Raw genomic sequence first — 14,864 nt, forward strand, 5'->3', positions numbered from 1 at the left:
GGTTGTAGCTACTCACAGGTGGCCATCAGCGCACTTCCTGGAGCAGAAATCAAGATTAGGTGAGATTTGCATAGGTGGTCAGTCATTAACTACAGTTATAGTTTTGCTGGTCTGTACTGAAAATAAGCACCATGCAACCCTACCAGTTATAGGAGCTTTAACTAAGCCAATCCTAGTGTTAGTCATCTCTGGGACAGCAATCGGTTCGCAGCCATCAGAAGTGGTCAGTTACAAGCCAGGGCTGTGCTGGAATCAGTAATAAAAGTAAGAGGCATTACTAATTCTCATTGCTTAGCTGTTGAAGCATCCTGTCACTCAGACCACACAGTCTTCACAACGTGGCCCAGGAACTGACACCCTGGTCCACCCTGATCAGAGACATACTGTGGACACACTGTAAAAAAATAAACATAAATTCTTGAATATATATGTTTTCTCCCATTTACATATCCTCAAAAACAAACAAACAACAGCAAGAACAACAAATGTTTGACAAAAATAAATGAACTTGATTTCCAAAAGTTTGTAGATTTCCCTGGTTGTTCTTTCTTTTTAAAAACAGATTAGGTGATTCTTCAACTAGAAAGGCTTTAGAAGCACTGTCTTCCACAATCAAACATGTTTATTAAACAGATTATTATCTTTCCTGCTTTAAGTAGTTTCTAGCATTTTGGTGCCACAGAGGAAGAACAGCAGCAGGTCTAGTTATTAATAATATGTTGTCATGACAATTTTTTTGCAATGTTGGAAAAATGCTCTCAGTAGCATTCTAGGTACAGACAACTTTCAAGGTAGTTACAATGGCAGATTTGGGGGGGAAGGGAGATAAAGGGTTAGAGTTGTCCTCTCCTGAAGTTTGAAAGATCTTCTAAGGGATGAATTATGTTCTTCTTGTTTGCATTTGTAATTGTCTAGTCATGCAAGTGGTCCCATGACACTTTCTAAGATTATTGGGTGTGAAGGAGAGCACAGCATTCATGACAGAGTTGAGATTTTTGTTTATTTTCAAGTCCACTAACGTAGACCAAATTCAGAAAGGTCTTTGAGAGCCTCTTCTTGTACTAACCTTGGACTCAATAATTCAAATGACAGAAATTCTCAGATTAAAAAAAAAAAAATAATATATATATATATATATATACATGTATATACAAATATATATATCTCCCCAGAAAGAGGTCAGTGTCAGAATAAAAATTGTGCTAGAAATCTGTTTTGAAGAGACACATCATGTAAGCCAAGAGAGATAAGGAGGTCATTGTGGTTTTGGACTTTCATCATCTGGAAACTCCATGCCATTTTTAAGGAAAAAAAAAAAAAGGATGTTAGCCAAATGTGACTTCAGTTCCATCAGAGTAGTAAGCTTTACATTAGAGAGAAGTCCCTTTAGAAAAGCACAGTTACATTTGAAACTATTTAGATTTAGACTGAATTTGGGCTCAAGAAAACTGCAAAGACATACAGGAATCTTATTGTACTCAATAGAAACTGCACCATTTGAAATAGGATGTGGAGACCATCTTTTAAGCTCTTTACCTGCCTGGTGCACATCACCTCAGCATCATACTTTGTCCCAAGGCAATCAGATACTCCAGTCTTCCAGTTAGTTTAATTTATGTGAAAAAAAAAAAAAAAGAAAATATTCATTGAACCCGAGGAAGAGAGAACTTGCCCACATGTGAGGGGGAGAGAGACTGAATCTACTGCCAGAAATTAGCAGAGTAATGTGGAATAAGGAAGAGAGAGGTCCAAGTCTCTGGACAAATAAATATTTTAGTATCTACTGCAAGTGGAAGGGCTTATGCAAGAGACATCTTACTTACTGCTGAGAACAAAGCATGCTGGATTGGGCCTTTCTCCAGGCAGACCTACCCTTGAGCTCAGGCAGTATGGTAAGAGGAAAGCAAGCCTCCATCTTTTCTATATCTTCACTGTGTTCATGGGGGAAATAGGATAGGCCCTCAATCTTCTGTGTGAGGGATGGTGTTTATATTTTACAGCAGGGCCCTGTATGCTCGTGTTTTCTGGGTATGTGGGAAGGGGAGACAGAGGTCTTGCTTATATCCTGCATATCTGGATGAGAACAATGCTCTACTGTCTTGAGTGAAGGCAAGGCTACTGTTAGATATGTGAGGGTAGGGTTTATGAGTACTGATAAGGTAGCTTGGTTTAAGCTGACCAGACCAAGGTGTTGTCTGTTAAGAGTGTTTTGGTCTTACCTCTGAGCTGCACTCATACAGATGGCCGTGTACATTTTCTGACAACCCAGGAAACAGGGCTGCCTGTCGTGGTAGTGCCCAGGTGCACTGAGATGGATACAGACTGGTTTACAAGTTCCTCTGATTAGCCCTGAGACATGTCTAACAGGAATCTGGGGACATCACTACCCAGCTATAGCCACACATCCCATGGCAGCAACAAGGTTCACTGTATCCTGACTCTGTGATGGCTGGCACACCTTTGGAAAGAGTGGGTGGTGGCCTTGTGCCATCAGAAATATCCTAAGCTGAAAAAAAATTTGTATATCATATCTGTAATCGAGGCTAATGTCAGAAGGAAGAGGTGATGGAAGACGTATCTGGGAAACATGGTCTGAAACAGCTCCAGAAGGGCTAGATCTCCATTTTGAAAGGTGTAGGAATTGCATACTGTCCTTCCCTCTCCAACCTTGGGAAGAGGAGCAGCAGCGAGGAGCATGGCTTCACATATTGGTAATGGATACCTGAGCAACAGATGGATGAGAACATGTATGGTGGATGGGCATTACACCTACAACAAAATCAGGTGAGGTGTGAGGCACATGGTGTGCCAGAGTCTTCATCTGTGTAGCGCAAAGTGCTGCGATACAGCTGCTACAACCAGGTGCACTCCAGCCGGGATATGGTTGCATATTCCAGGAGGCATCTGAGCATCTGGAAACCTGAAATACTGCACTTTTGTCCCACGGTGAGTGTAGCTCAGGGAGTCTCTCATCTGCTTTTTGCACCACAGTGGTTTTAGGCTGGTGGAAGCCCTGGGCGCACCACCAGGCCTTCCTGCAGGGAGGGTCAGGTTGCAGCACAGCGGCTGCCGACATGCAGAGAAGATGGCTGAGATCAGCCTGTGTTCCCGTAACATATGGTTGGGCCGTGAAGGATTGCAAACACAGTCTCTACCGCACAGAGCAACTGCAGACATTTAAACCACCGTTGAGCTTTTATTGCGGTGTGTTTTTACTGTTTTCCCAAGCCATACTAGCACCACAGATGATGGGGGATCAAAGCGTACCTCAGGTACCTGAGCACTGTGTGTGGCTATGGTGTGGAGAAACGACCAAGACATAAGTTAACTTTATTCATGGATAACACTCTAATACCTACTTGTGCGATGATTAAGCCATGCACCAGGTGACATGATGTTTGTAAGGAAGAATCACATTTTATTAGGAAGGTGATAATCTTGGAAAGAAATGGTCAGCCTTCCAGGCACATAACTCCTTCCTCCAGGCAGAAGCAAAAGCATATCCCTTAAATCACATCATTTCATCTAACGAAAGATTTTCTTTCTGCCTGCACACCTTTTCTTTCTTATGTTTTTATCAGGGATGCATAGCTGCAAAATCCACTTTGGCATTGCTGTGATGTAATGAGACAGTCTTTGCAAGCAGAGAGGAGCCCCAAACCTGGTATGGATATGTCCCCAGAGCACTGCTCCTGGCATCCTCATGAGCAGGGCTGCCTCAGAAAGACTGCCCATCACTGAAAGAGTTAAGAACATCTTGTCAAGGATATGCAGTTATCTGGAACTTTTGTTTATACAGAGAGGCAATAAAACATTCAGTGCCTTAGACCAGTGTAAGAAGGGTCAATACAAGCTCCAGCAGTTGTATATAAATTAACCTTTTAAGTATGGCCTAATCCATAATGATTCATTGACAGGAATTATTCCAGGAGGCTGAGCTGCAACAAATTGTAGCAGTGGTAGCTAACTAGGGTACCTCACAGCTGCTGAGAGCTCAGCTGCCTCTTAAGATGAGGTATCTAAGGGAACGTTTTAAAAGGCTTTGACAATGTATTTCCACAATACTTGTTAGAACCAGGACGTCTCCAATGATCTTATGTTCCTAAAGTGGAATAAAAGTATGAGAAATCTGAATATATACATGAAGGATGTTTTGAAAGATTTTTGCTTTTACTGTAGCGCTGACAGAATATGAAAAGGATGCTTCACTCCTACACACTGGAGTGGTCACCCAAGAGAGCTCATTTCTTCTCCTCACTAGGATTTAGCCAGGATAGTGCAATGAGTGTTTGAGCTGAGGAGCCTGCAGCGCATTTGCAATTGTCAGAATTAAAAGTGAAGGAAGACAAAACAACCTCTCCACTCCCACCCTCTGTCAAACATGCCTAATGAATAGCTCTACATGCACTGTATCAGAAACCCCAAACATTGACGGCGACGCGAGGCACTAATTTGCTAGTTATCATATCTGACAAATTGTCATCATGGTTCCACTCCTTCAGAGGGTGTTGTGCGTGTGACCTGGGGAAGGGCTCTCAGGCTTGAGCTAATGGGTGTACGACTTGGAACAGAAGACGATGTGCCAAGATGGGAACCACAGAGTGGGCTGCCAAAAAAGAACAGTATAATTATCTGTGCATAATTCACGGCCGGAGAAAAAGCTTTCCTCCAAAGTTGTCTGCTGTAGAGCTGTACCAGATTCATGGCTTTTTCAGTGAGTATTCACAAAGTAGTGACAATCTGTGCAGAAATGTTCACTTCTCCAAACTTTTTTTTTTTTTTTTTTTTTTTACTAAAATAGACATTTCTGTAGCACTCTTTGCTCTCAGGACTGGTCTGTTAAGACAAGTGATGACTCACAGTAGATTATTCTTACTTGCTTGGATAGTTATCTCTCCCCTCACCCCACCTAATCCCTTCACTGATGAGATGTGAAAAAAAAAAAAAAACACCCAACACACAAAAGAAAAACCCTCTGCAATGAAAAACACTAAAAATGCAAACTATTGCAAGAGTATTGGCTCACTGAATCTTCAGAGTTGCTGTTATACTGTGACAACAGTGGTCCTAGTTCTCAGCTTCTCAGGACAAACACACAGGCATCATGAGACAGAGTAAAATCTCCTTTAACTCTCAGCAGTTCTGAATTTAGGCAATACAACTTTGCTAGTTCAGATTGTCTTCAGCAGGTGGCAAGGTATGAGTGCACCTGTGAGGGTTCACTTATATAGCCCACTGCTCCTTCAGTTGTTGAACTGTAAGAGAGTTATTTGGTTCTTTCATCCTCATAAGAGATGCTACCTTTTCACCACTGTTGTGGATGAAGGATATTTTATCACAGCAGCAAGTGAAAACTCCTTCTCCAAAGTGTGGTCATTTTCTGAAAGGAGATTCAGCTTCTAAAAAAGGAAGTTCAGGAAATTCCTTATGTACAGAGTCCTGGAGAAGACTGGGGTGAAGGACTGAATGTCCTAAAAGGCTATTCCAAAAGAGAGGGAGAAGACTCCTAGAGAAAGGCAAAGGAGATGGAAAATGTTCCCATAATTGCTGGCAAGGAAGATGCAGATTTTGCTTGGGCATATTTCTCTTTGAAAGCTGATCCTGTTTTGTAAGGGTAGACAAGGAAGAGGTGCCAAATTCGTAGGACAACGAAGTTTGGAAAGAGCTGGCAAAATATGTGGAATTGAATTAAATTTGACAAAATGTCATATTGCTTTAAGGCTTCTCAGGGTGTCCTGAACCGTTTTTGCTCCACGTATGTGCAGATTTCCTGCAGGGCTTTGGCACTGCTGACTCCATCCAAGCTGCTCTGAAACGTTGCTGTGGCCGTGCCTGAGCTGTAGGGGCCTGGACACACGAATATTTTCCCAAAGAATTGGTGCTGATCTCCCTCAGGGGAAGGAAAACCTGGTGTAGGAAACCCCCTGGAAAGTCCTGGTGTTGTAGGAAGCTTGTGGGCACGTGCATGGGATCTGTGCCATGCAGAGGTGTCTGGGCAAAGATCGCTGACTGCAGCTGGAGGCCCAGATGGGGCAGTGTTAGGTGGATGTGAGAGTTTAGATCTGGAGGTGATGTAAAGCACAAATGTACTCCAAAGCCCCTGCTAGGTAGTTCTGGGGTTAGCTGCATGGGTGAGATGCTTCTACACTTGCGGTGTAAGCCTACCCTGTGCCACTGCCTTGCCCTACATTACTCCGATGATTTATAAATACAAAATGAAAAATCAGGACTGCAGAAGATGTTCTGGTTCTAACAGAGCACTTCAGCCAGTGGGATAGTTTATCATTTTAATCATGTGTTTAATTGCTTCTCTGGATCTGATTGCAACTTTCTTGGTAGATGCTGCAAGGCTTTCACTTTCTGGGAATGTTCTTGGAAGAAGGAAACAAAAATATTTCCTCTATAAATGTTTGTGGAAAATGAATAAAAACTTGTGGGTATGCAATCAAAGTGAATTTCCACTTCATTATTGTGTTCATCAAACAAATTCACATAGCAATAAAGACCTAAGCTTACACGAACAGTGAGGAATGTGCTCTGTGGCCTTTTAGTCTGAGTGAGGAAACCTTTGGGGTATGGACATGACCTGCAGTTTGCACTCATGTGAATGTCTTTGTCAGACTGACCAATAGGCCAGAGGGCACCAAAATGAAGTTACTCTCAGGCGTATCCTGGAAACACCCCAGGGACATCTTGATGCCACATTTGAGGCTGCTCTAGGGAGAGCCAGATGACTTCAGTTTCCAGAGATTTCAACTTGAGAGCTTTCATCAGCATTGCATTCACTGAGAGGAAATTTTTTATATATATATATATAAAAGAATCATAAAAGAAAAGTACTGAAAAATCAGGTGCATACATGTAACCAGACCCAGCATTGATCTAACTTAAATGGTAGCACTTATGAGGCAGATAATCCAGCTTCTCATTGATCTTGGCAGTAGTAGTAGGGGGCAATATTTACATTTGGTTGAATTGCTCTTGGGCAAATTTTCTTCACAGTATCAAATACAAAGAAGCCTTCCATTAACACCAGGAGAGCAGTGCTTTTCATTCATCTTTTTTTTCATCTATTTTTTGAAAAAATATATGGCCTGGTTCTCTATTTTATTGCTGGTCTTATTCTGGGATATCTGCACTGAGTCAGGGACATAGCAGCTACATCAAAGGCTGCAGCAGGGAAGAGTTGGACCCTGAATATTTTCAGAAAACAGCAAAAATAGTTTTGTCTGTTTTTTGAGTACAAAAGAACAAGGAATTATTATCCTTCTCCTAGCAAAACAAAGCAAAATCCATATTTTTCCATTGGCCATTTCTTTAGACATTTTTTTTTTTCTTTCCCCAAATTCTCACCTCTTGCTATCTCCATTTTGGAGATATTCTGCTCCTTTTACGAAAGCAGGAGGGAAAGAAGCATTCTGGGGGGGGGAGCAGTTCTTCAGATGCATTTTAGACTAAGATGAATTGTACCCCAGAGTGCATCTTATCTCCAAGCATGACAGAGTTCAGGCTCTGTAGGTGTGTGTGTGTATGATGGGACACATCCTGCTCATTGCATCTGAGCAGTCCCACCTCGTCCGGCCAATTTTCTCCTTCTGCCTGGAAAAGACCTTGACTCATCATTGTGTCCAAGCAGAGAATGAAAGAGCAAAGGAGTTGCTGTCTCTGCAGGTCCCACACCACCACTGCTGGCATCAGATGGTGCCTCACTGGACACTTCCATCCCCCTCCTGGGAACATGGCAGGGAGACATGGCTTGCAGGATAGGAGTTTATTGGCACCAGGAAGTCAGTGTCCGTAGCATATCAGCATAACACAAGACATTGTGTTAACAGAGAGCCACACCTAGAAGCAGTACAGTACTCTCCTGGGATAACCCAGCATGTGTTGCAGGAACCTAGGCAGTCAGGCAGTGAGACCCATAGCAAGCAAAAAAGAGCAAGTTTATATCATCAGAAGAGAGACAAAAAAACAAAACAAAACAAAACAAAAACTCCTTGTAGTAGCAGGGAAGCTAGAACTAAGTTTGTGTACAGAGCTGACCATGGGAGATAAAGATGAGAAAATAAAGGTAAAGATTTTTACTGTCTCACTGGGAATTGAAGGACAAGACACAAGTGAGATGCTGTTGCCAGGAATAATACCTGAAACACTGGAATAGCTGATAAAGATGTTTGATTAGGATTGCAAGCCAGAAGATAGAATGAGACTCTGGTGAAACATTACATTTTTTATCCCACCCCAAGAAGCAGGAGCTGAGCTAGATACCCGCATTACAGAGCTGCAAAAGTTGAGGCTTTGGAGATGTTGAACATTCCCCAGGTGGAGCCAAGATATCTGTAGGACACCAAGTCCCTCTTTCTGGAAAGTATAAAAAGAGGAGGTATAGCCCTAGCAAACACTTACACTTAGTGAGGCCACAGCTAGCTGTGCTGGGAAAAGGACAAACCAATACAGCAAAAGAAGGCAGCAAGTGGTAGGGAACAGCCTCCTGATAATGGGGGCAGCAGAGGCCAGAGTAGGTGCTCAGTAGTGAAACAAGAACAGCTGCAAGAAAAATGCCTGGAGAGGGCAAACATACAACAAAGGTGGAGAAACAAAACTTTTAACTCAATCCTGCAGCTGCCAGAGCATTAAGAAGCAGGATGCCTTTGTGTCTCTGTAGCATGGCTCCAGCAGCAGGAGGAAGGCCCAAGGCCGCCGCCAGCACAGCTTGGCCAGCAGCCTCCGGCACCTGCCCTGCCCCTGCCTTGGCAGCCAGGTCAGAGCCAGCTGGGCTGTGAAGCCAGCCCCGATGTCGTTGGGAGAAGCGATAAGCTGCAATTTTCACCTGGAGAAATGTGACCATGTTGTGGTGATGTACAATAAAACCATCTTGAGGTCAATGGGCAAGGCAGGCTGTTGATAATAAATCCATGAAACAAGAGATGTTATCGCTCAGACTTTATGATGGTTGACATTCAAGATCACCACCCAGCACAGAGCACTGGGGCAGTGCACAGCCTTCCTCTGATCACAGTACAAACCCTCGGTACCCTCAGCTTGTAGGAGGAGATGACATTCCCCATGGGCCACGTCCAGGCTTCAAACAGGACTAAAGGGCACGGCTCTGTTCCCTCTGCCACGTCGCAAAAGATAACATCGCCCAGCAAATCTGGCCCAGACACTTTCTGCATTGTGATCAGGGACCTCCTGACTGTATGTTGCTGTGCATCTTGTATAAATTGTAAGCGAAGGAGAAAATTCTCTAAACTGTCCTGGTAGCTTTGTGAAGGCATTTTTGGACAAGTGTGAATGCCTACACAAGGTACCAGGCAGAGATGAATCAGGCCCACAGCCTATGCGTTGCTGTTTTAGAAAGCACACTATATATTTCACAATGGATCTAATACTGCTAACTTATATAATCATTACAAATTATTTCTTTAGCTTGTATTTGTAATGGATGTCTAAAGTTGTGGTTCGCATGCTGTGCCAAGAGCCTGGCATGTTGCCACACGCTTTCACAAGTCTCCTTGCAGATGATGGGGTCGAATTCTAAAGCCATTTGTGCCATCCTACACCTGAAGCAGTGCCACCTAAACCAGCTCAGGTGAAATCACAGTAGGACCAACTGCCTCTTTGTTTGGCACCAGTTTATATAAATATCTGTATCATTCTGTGCAGGTATTTAGATATTTCAAAGTAACCGACGTACTAGGACTATCAGTAAAAGAAAGATAACTTACACAATAATCATCACTTCCTGACAGCTGAAATTTCAGAGGAATCAGCTGTGCCTTTTTTTTTTTTTTAATAAAGGACGAGTAACAAAACTTTATCTGCGTAAATTTTGCCTCTCACTATCAAAATAACTTAACTGACCTGTGTTCAATATTGTGTAGAATACTTTGAGAAATAACAGGACAGCAACAGGCAGAGATTTTAAATACAACATTCATTCCAATAAATATAAGATAGCACAGATAATCTAACTTTAAAACGTGGTCTTGTTGATCATATGTTTTTCTATTCTAATGCATGCTAGGTAAAACATAAAACATATACTTAAATGTGTATTTATTTTGTAAATACATATTTTTGAAAGATGAATTAAGATAAAATCCATGCGACAGCTGCAGATAAAAAAACAGTATTTAATGACTTTATTTGACTGAGGACAGTTGCTTCATTCTGCTCTAAGTAATATTTAACCTAGAATCTAAGAAAAGACGGGTGCCTACACTGATGCTAACAATGTTTATCACTATGTTCACCTGCTTCTCATGAGTCCCAGCCTCATGGTCAGGCTGGGAAGACTTTAGGATCACAGAATCATCTAGGTTAAAAAAGATCTTCAAAAGGATCAGCCTAACCTACCAAGTCCTGTCACTAAACCACGTCTCCTAGCACCATGTCCACATGTCTCTTAAATACCTCCAGGGACGGTATATATGTCCCATAAACATTGACTTAACCCCTCAGTAGAGTCTTCAAAGGTCAGAAGATGCTGGTTGATATCTGCTTCAATGGAAACAGAAAAATACCAGTCATCTTTTCTTTTGAAGCAAAGTGCAGAAAATAACCCAAGGAGAGGGAGGACAAGGGTAATCACAGTGAAGCCAACCGATTGTGTAGGCAGGACGTGAGGCAGTGGTGATACAGATATGGGGGCTCTGCAGGCAGGTGGCATTTCCCTCATCCTGTGGCAGGAATACCTCTCACTGATTAGAGCTAATTAGGGAGGATGAGGATTGATTTTTCTATCCTCCTCTGTAAATCCACCTTTGATGCAGACTAGTTCCAGCACAGCTCTGTCTCTAAACTGGGTTTTGAAAGTCCTTCACTGGACCATCTAAACAAATAAAGCAAGCTGTCTCAGACTGCTATGCACAATACATCTATTCTGGTTCCTGTTGAATGATTGCTTTGGCTCTGCTAACAAGGTGAGAATATCAGTTTTGTTTCTTTTTAGCACTTTGAAGGAAGTCATGTGTGATTTTGTGAATGCTGGAAAAAGTTTATAAAAGAGGTAGGGAGGTGATTTGAATTCTGCCTTCTGCACCTTTTATCGAGGGACCACAACAGATTTGTTAGTGAGAAAGTTTGGAAATTTTCTGATCAGAAAATTCTGTGTTGAGAAAAGGAGACAGTTCTTTATCCTAGCACAGAGCAGTTAGTGAAAGCAGTCAGTTGAAAATTGGAGCTGGGAAAGTTCAGGTTAGCAACGAGGTACATTTATTTTAAGGAAGCAATAGATATTGAAACAATTTACTTAGTGTTGTGATGGACTTATCCTTAAGTTAAGACTGGATGACTTTCTAAAATTCAGGTGGGAGCCATGTGTTTGGTTGCACAATGCCTGGGTCAGGTTCTGCTGCTCGTATTATGCCAAGTGGCCTCTAGCCTTCAAATTGACTGATCCATGGTACTTGGGAGGAATGGGAAGGTCTCAGAAAGTTGAAAGGTTTCTACACACATGCCCTAGAAACATGTGATTTGAATACCAGATGTTCCAAATGTCTACATGTATGGGCTTCCTTGAGACATCCAAACATTTTACCACACTCACCAGAAAAAAAAAAAAAAAAAAGACCCTGAGCATACAGGAATAACAGAATCATAGAATCATTTGGGTTGGAAAAGACTTATAAAATCATCTGGTCCAACCTTTAACCTACCACTGCCAATTCCAGCAATAAGCCATGTCACTAAACACCACCTCTACATGTATTTTGAAGACCTCTGGGGATGGTGACTCAACCACTTCCCTGGGCAGCCTTTTCCAATACTTCACAACCCTTTTAGTGAGGGTTTTTTTCCTAATATCTAACCCAAACCTCCCTTGGCTCAAATTGAGGCCATTTCCTCTTGTCCTATTCCTTGGTACTTGGGAGAAGAAACTGATCCCCATCTTGCTATAGCCTCCTTAAAGATAATTGTAGAGCGAATGTGCCAGTGCTGATGTATAGTTAAGTTTGAGCAGTACCCAGCAACACACGAGCACCCATATGCTCCACTGGGGAGCAGCAGACACTGCTCGGAAGCCCCCAGTGCAGGTGGGTGGAGAACCCAAAGTCAGGTCAACACCAGAGTGTGTGAGGCCAGCTTTGGACCTTTGGGTGCTTTCCAGCTGCACGATACTGATGCTCACCCACCCAGCTCTGCCAGCTGAGGAGAGCAAGGTTGTGCCTTCACCTCTCAGGTGAGTTTTCAGGCTTCTACTGCAGCTTTTTTATTGTGCTCTTCCCTGCTGTAGCCCAGAAGATGGCTTCTGGTCAGCCAAAGACCTCTCACTCTTCATGTTTCTGTCCCAGTGCCTGCTGGCCAGCTGCAGAACGGCTTCAGGGTTAATATTCTTGAAATCACATGAAGCCCAGGCTGATAAAGAAGACAAAGATGGCAACCACAAACACTCAGGACTGGTGAGGTAAGCCTAAAGCTCTGTGCATGTGACTGAAGAAGCATTTGCTGTTTTAGTTCCTTTTATCATGTTTAGTGAAGTGTCCTTTTTTCTCTGGAATGCTGAGCCTCTTGGTTGGCACAGTTTGGGCTTTTGGCACATTTAAATATTTTTTTCCTCTGGAGTTAGGAAAATCTCTTTTTTTAGATGTGAAGTTTTTTCATGAAAAAAGAAAAAAAAAAAAAGAAAAAAAAAGCCCAAATCTTAATAAAATCTGAAGGTGGCAGCAATGAAACAGCACCGAGGCTGTGCCTACAGATTTTAGGGCAGTTTTGCGTTATGAAATAATGAGATCCCCAACCTATTACTAAGCTGAGTTTGCAAGGTCTCATGATGCAGCACAGTACTGGGCTTGCAAACCCTGCCTCTACTGGGGCTGTATAGCCATGCATTGGGAAGAGCAGTGCTAGCCCAGCAAGGCTGCCCACCAACACAAGCTGCCTGTGCAGAGCCCCAGCCTTAAGAGCATGTTTGTGTGCTGCTCTGCAAACCAGAGGAAGGGAGGTATTCAGGGGTGTGAGTATTTGCAGGTTTTGCCTGTGGAAAGTTGATGCAAACAGAGCACGATGGTACTACTGTGGCTGTATCCTATATCCTTTATAATATCAGCAGGATGTATCGTGCTGAAACTATAAATTGATTTGTGTGGGTTGGTCATCTGAGGACAATGTCCAGCCCAGCAGCAGACAGATTCACTGTACTTAGGTTCAGAGATAAGAAGCGTCTTGATTTTTCAGAGTGATACAAGTGCTGTGTGAGGTCTGGAGAAGCCCACCTTCTGTCCTGCAAGTCCTGTGGCTCCTTCCCTAGCTTCCCTTGCAGTCTGAGCTCAGCAAAGTTCACCCACCAATGCCAGTGACTACCAGTGGTGAAGCTTAGACAGAGGGTGATAAAGCAGCAGCTATCACCAGGAGTGACCAGCATGGGGTTAACCATGGGGTTAACCCACCCTGAGGAATGTGTTGTTAGGTTTCATCCTGAAAAAGGGCACAGAACAATTAAACATCCCAGCAAGGTGTGGCAGAGGATGAGGAATAGGAGGTTCTTCTGGAGACTGTTTGAAATTCCCTTCCACATTGCCCAACAAATTGCAGCCATGGCAGCAACAACAGCTATGATGGGGTCTTTGTGGGGGGAATACCCACCAGCTACACAGAAGGCACCCAAGGACTCTGGCTGTGGTGCTGGCGCCTGGCTTCCCCCAATTAGCTGCGTGATAGTTGGTGGGACAGGAGGCCGAGGGGGATGAGCAGGTCTTCCTGGACAGCACGGTGGGGGCTGATTAGGCAGGGACTGGCAGCGTGCTCCTGCTGCTGCTACTGCTACCGTACGGTGCTTCACGGAGTGGATGCAGAGGCGTAGCAGGCAAGCAGCAGGAGAGTAGGATGCCACATGGCGAGGAGGAGGAAAAGAAAGAGGTGGAGGAGTAGGCAGAAGGGAGATTCAGTTTAACATGGCATGCCAGGCCTCCACTGCTGCTTCCCTCCCTCAGGCCTGCTCATCATGAATTTGATTTGCGCATGGGGTGAGGGGGATTTTGTTGGCATTGTTTTATTCTAATTCTATGTGCTCCTTTACATGGCAAACACTGGTAGTGTGCTCATCGCTGTGCATATAGGCAAATGTGGTCTTGGGTGTACTTTAGTCTAAGGCCTTGATTGTGCAAACACATGAATAATCTAACATGCAAGAAGACTTAGTCATGTACTTAAAATGACACCTGCTTTTGTCTTCATCTCTCTCTTCTTTCCCCCTCTCAATATACTTTTGCTTCTGGATAGATAATTTGAGCTCTATATCTCAATTAAATTTTGAATGCAGAAAAGACAGTGATTTAAAAAAAAATCTCAGTTCAGAGGCAGACCTCAACTACATATACTCAGAAAAACAAATACCTATGCTCTGAAGATTCCTCTGAAGATTCAGTGTAAAACACCTTCTCCAGCAGGAAAGGCTCAGGAAGGGTCAAGGCTTCGAATGATGGTTGATACACAAGGGCATTGCCATTTGAAAAGGTTTGTCTTAACCTGACCCAGAGGAAACAGGTCTTTGATTTTAGGTGTGTACTTTGGTAGATGTTTGTTTTCTTTGCTTACAGCTATTAATTTACTGTCTTAAGAAATTATATTTGGGAAAGCATGTATTGAATTTCTTAGCAATTTAGTGGAAGGCAATGCAATTACCTGTAATTCTGGAGGGGGATCAGAAAATTCACAAAAGTTAGAATGAGCATATTTATATAGTTATGCTTAAAAAATAGATTTCAAACAACATTCCTGGCCTTTGGTGTGGATGCTCAGAGTGACAGCAGACATCTCCTTCTCAGTAGCTGCAACATCATTACACAAAAATACAGAGGCACGGAGCCACTATTCAAATGTAGCCCCTCAACTTTGTGACCACAAGTGGGTTCTATTTTGGT

Source organism: Anas platyrhynchos, chromosome 5 (assembly GCF_047663525.1).
Source record: "Anas platyrhynchos isolate ZD024472 breed Pekin duck chromosome 5, IASCAAS_PekinDuck_T2T, whole genome shotgun sequence".
NCBI lineage: Eukaryota > Metazoa > Chordata > Aves > Anseriformes > Anatidae > Anas > Anas platyrhynchos.